Source organism: Xenopus laevis, chromosome 3S (genome assembly GCF_017654675.1).
Source record: "Xenopus laevis strain J_2021 chromosome 3S, Xenopus_laevis_v10.1, whole genome shotgun sequence".
Classification (NCBI taxonomy): domain Eukaryota; kingdom Metazoa; phylum Chordata; class Amphibia; order Anura; family Pipidae; genus Xenopus; species Xenopus laevis.
In genome coordinates this window covers 131,139,115-131,144,347 of record NC_054376.1, presented here as the reverse complement: position 1 = coordinate 131,144,347, position 5,233 = coordinate 131,139,115, and positions in this window count along the sequence as shown.

Here is a 5,233-nt window from a genome sequence, read left to right as displayed (position 1 = left end):
ATGCGCCCCATCGCCCTCATCATGTGCAGTTCACACTAGTATTATGCATGTGCATGCTGCATGCCTGATTAGTGCAGTCCATTATAATAGATGACATTGCTGCCATACTGATTAGTGAGTCCGTTATTAGCATGGCATGCTGCCCATTGTGTCACACCGGACCTAACCAATGAAGGTAGACGCGAGTCACACTGCCTACAGATACAAGGATACCAATGCTTGCGCATCTCCGCGACCCATCGACTTAGAATTTTACTGCATATCGTCATCTAACTAGACCTCACAATGCGTGACTCTTAACATGGCTATTTAGTCACGCCAGTCATGTATTAGATACATGCTGCTGCGGCCTGTTAGTGAGCATCATTATTAGATGCATTGCTGATGGACTGACGATTACGCTGAGTCATTATTAGATGCATGCTTATGACCTGATTAGGATCAGTTATTAGACTGCATGCTCGCGCATGGCTGCTGATTATGGTCATTATTACGACATGCATGCTGCACAACACATGACTGATTGTCGAGTCGTTATTACAGTGCAATGCTGACTGGTCTGCATTAGTGCAAGCATCCACCTCTATTAGATGCATGCTGCATGGCTGATTAGTGAGTCGTTATTAGATACATGCTGCATGGCGGCACATAAATCAGTTCAGTCTGCAGCATCTACAAGGAATGTGGGGCCTAAGTGATAGGGGGTGAGGGGCACTGTCAGAAAACTGAGATTAAAGGAGGATTTGGGAGGAATGTTACAACTCTCATGAACATACCAGGTGAGTGAGAGAAGGAAGGAGATGCCCACACCTTTACATTAAACATGGGGGGTTAGTGAGGTCAGACAGAGCCCCAGGTACAAAAAGACTCATCCAAGTCACAGCCCTGAGTCTCCGATCTGTCATAAGATGCAAATAATCTCTCTTGTACTGAGCCTGGCACCTCTCTTGTACTCTACTGAGCCTGGCATCTCCCTTGTACTCTACTGAGCCTGGCATCTCTCTTGTACTCTACTGAGCCTGGCATCTCTCTTGTACTGAGCCTGGCATCTCTTGTACTCTACTGAGCCTGGCATCTCTCTTGTACTCTACTGAGCCTGGCATCTCTCTTGTACTCTACTGAGCCTGGCATCTCTCTTGTACTCTACTGAGCCTGGCATCTCTCTTGAACTGAGCCTGGCATCTCTCTTGTACTCTGAGCCTGGCATCTCTCTTGTACTGAGCCTGGCATCTCTCTTGAACTGAGCCTGGCATCTCTCTTGTACTGAGCCTGGCACCTCTCTTGTACTCTACTGAGCCTGGCATCTCTCTTGTACTCTACTGAGCCTGGCACCTCTCTTGTACTGAGCCTGGCACCTCTCTTGTACTCTACTGAGCCTGGCACCTCTCTTGTACTCTACTGAGCCTGGCATCTCTCTTGTACTCTACTGAGCCTGGCACCTCTCTTGTACTGAGCCTGGCACCTCTCTTGTACTCTACTGAGCCTGGCATCTCTCTTGTACTCTACTGAGCCTGGCATCTCTCTTGTACTGAGCCTGGAATCTCTCTTGTACTCTACTGAGCCTGGCATCTCTCTTGTACTCTACTGAGCCTGGCATCTCCCTTGTACTGAGCCTGGCATCTCTCTTGTACTCTACTGAGCCTGGCACCTCTCTTGTACTGAGCCTGGCACCTCTCTTGTACTCTACTGAGCCTGGCACCTCTCTTGTACTCTACTGAGCCTGGCATCTCTCTTGTACTCTACTGAGCCTGGCACCTCTCTTGTACTGAGCCTGGCACCTCTCTTGTACTCTACTGAGCCTGGCATCTCTCTTGTACTCTACTGAGCCTGGCACCTCTCTTGTACTGAGCCTGGCACCTCTCTTGTACTCTACTGAGCCTGGCATCTCTCTTGTACTGAGCCTGGAATCTCTCTTGTACTCTACTGAGCCTGGCATCTCTCTTGTACTCTACTGAGCCTGGCATCTCCCTTGTACTGAGCCTGGCATCTCCCTTGTACTGAGCCTGGAATCTCTCTTGTACTGAGCCTGGAATCTCTCTTGTACTCTACTGAGCCTGGCACATGTGTACAGTACTAAGCAGTAGTATTAGTAGTAAGACTGGGGCTTCCATTGTTGAGTACTAAGCTTGGCTTGGAGTTATTGTGTGTTAGTGAGCCTGGCATCTCTATTAGTAGAACTGGCACAGCTGATGCCCCCGTAGGAGTAGATCAGGAGTTGTTGAATTGAGGACACACAATCCTCACGGGGGAGGGGAGGATCATGGAACGATGCTCAATCCATAATAATTAGTGTAATTGGCCCAATGTAAACACGTTGGGTCTCATTTCCTGAGTAACACTCAGCCCCCACCCCCGACCTCTATTAAACAAACTCTGCTAATTAACCCCCTGCCTCTTAAATAAACTCAGCTTTCCGCTTCCAGATGGGAGTGTCTGTCCCCAGAGAGAGGATTAGTTCAGCAGCTTGTTAGGGACAACTACAGGCCTGGCCTATTGGGACAATAAGTGTCCTGCTGAGCTCTTGTTAAACTACCACTCCCAGCATCCCCCGACAGCCAATAGCAGCCCAGCATGTTAATAAAGTGTCACTGAAAATAAGGCCCCAGGGTGAACCCCATCTAATATGTCTCCTGGCATTTCAAGTACTCAGAGGTACCAAACAGCCCCCCAACATGCAAATTCACTGACTGTGGCATCTTACAGCAGCCCCTCTGGGATTTCTTCTGCCCCCAGGCCCTGCATAGTAACTTGCTAACATATTAACATACTAACACAGTAACATATTAACATAGTAACATAGTTACACAGTAACTTAGTAACATAATAACATAGTAACATATTAACATAGTAACACAGTAACTTGGTAACACAGCAACATAGTAACTTATTAACATAGTAACAAAGAAGCATAGTAACATAGTAACACATTGGAGACAATTCCACATCTTCACAGCTCTCACTGTAACAAACCCCTTCCCAATATTTAGCTGGAACCTCTTTTCTTCTAATCGGAATGGGTGACCTTGTGTCAGCTGGAAAGTCCTACTGGTAAATAAATCATTAGAGAGATTATTATATGATCCCCTTATATATTTATACATAGTTATCATATCACCCCTTAAGCGCCTCTTCTCCAGAGTGAACATCCCCAATTTGGCCAGTCTTTCCTCATAGCTAAGATTTTCCCTTTAGCAGCTTAGTTGCCCTTCTCTGTCCCCTCTCTAATACAATAATGTCCTGTTTGAGTGATGGAGACCAAAACTGTAGGGCATATTCTAGATGGGGCCTTACCAGTGCTCTATACAGTGGGACCCCCTCCTCCCGTGACTCTCTGCCCCATTTAATACAAGTCAAGACCTTATTTGCCCTTGATGCTGCTGACTGGCATTACTTGCTACAGACAAGTTTATTATCTACAAGGACTCCAAGCTCCGTCTCCATTATGGATTTGCCTAGTGCAGTCCCATTAAGGGTATAAGTGGATATTGTTACATCCCAGGTGCAGGACTTTACATTTATCAACATTGAATCTCATTTGCCACTTAGCTGCCCAGATTGCCAGTTAGTCAAGATCCTGTTGCAAGTGCCACATCCTGGATGGAATTAATTGGGCTGATAGTTTTGTCTCATCTGCAAACACTGATACATTACTTACAATCCCCTCCCCTAAGTCATTAATGAACAAGTTAAATAAAAGTGGCCCCAATACTGAGCCCTGGGGGACCCCACTAAGAACCTTACTCCAAGTAGAGAATGTCCCATTAACAACCACCCTCTGTACCCGATCCTGTAGCCAGTTTCCTATCCATGTGCAAACGACTTCATTAAGCCCAACAGACCTTAGTTTAGAAAGCAGTCGTTTGTGGGGCACAGTATCAAACGCTTTGGCAAAATCCAAATAGATCACATATACTGCCCCCCACTGTCCAGCATCTTACTTACCTCATCATAAAAAGCAATCAAATTAGTCTGACATGACCTATCCTTCATAAAGCCATGCTGATTGCTGCTCATAATGACATTCACTAGGACAACATTCTGAATGTGATCCCTTAACAAGCCTTCAAATAATTTGCCCACCACAGATGTCAGACTTACTGGCCTATAATTGCCAGGCTGAGATCGTAATCCCTTTTTAAATATTGGAATAACATCAGCTTTTCTCCAATCCATAGGCACCATACCAGATGAAAGTGAATCTGAGAAAATCAGAAATAAGGGCTGGTCTGAAACTGAACTAAGCTCTCTTAGAACCCGGGGGTGTATGCCATCAGGCCCTGGAGCCTTGTTTACATTCATTTGTATTAAAGCTTTATGAATCATATCCTGAGTCAGCCACTGACTAGATTGAGCTGAGCCATTAGTGCAGCTATAAAGTGAGCCTGGGAACTCACACTCCTCTATTGTATACACTGAAGAAAAGAACTGATTTAACACATTTGCCTTATCTGTATCTGTTACAACCAGACTGGTACCATTATTTAATGGAGCAACACTCTCAACCTGCATCTTTTTACTATTAATATATTTAAAAAACTTTTTAGGGTTAGTTTTCACCTCCACCGCAATTAACTCTTCATTTCTTTTCTTAGCCTTCCGGATTGCTGATTTACAACATTTATTACAGTGTTTATATTTATTAAACGCAGCTTCTGTCCCTACAGAATAACATTATAAATGAGAACCATTTCTGTTCTGTGTTTTTAGCTGAAAACTTAATGCCCCAATCAATACTCTGTAGGGCAGCCCTCAAGGCACTAATTAAAATAAAAATGAGCTTTTCTGAAATTCTTGGTTTTTGTTGCCCCAGTATATATTTGTTTTTTACACCAGACATTAAATGATAGAACATTATGGTCACTATTACCATGGGATAATTGCCCTGGGGGAGGTAATTAAATTAGACCCCATCAGGCACCTCAGTAGGTACAATGGCAAGAATTGCTCCTACAAAATGGCGGAAGTGTTTATCAGTTATAGGGAATGAGCCCCACCATTAGTTTGATCCTCTGTTATTTTTGCTGCTTTCCTGGGGGAGAGGTAGGGCCCTAGGACCTGAAGGGGCCCCAGTGTAATTGGGGAGAATGCCCGGACCCCCAAAGCATAACAGGAGAATGTGGCCCCAAGGCCTGGAGCAGTAGCTGGATCTATACACAGCAGTGTGGGGCAATATCAGGCTGGCTAAGCATGCTGGGAACTGTAGGACTGGAGCTGACACCAGGGAACACACACG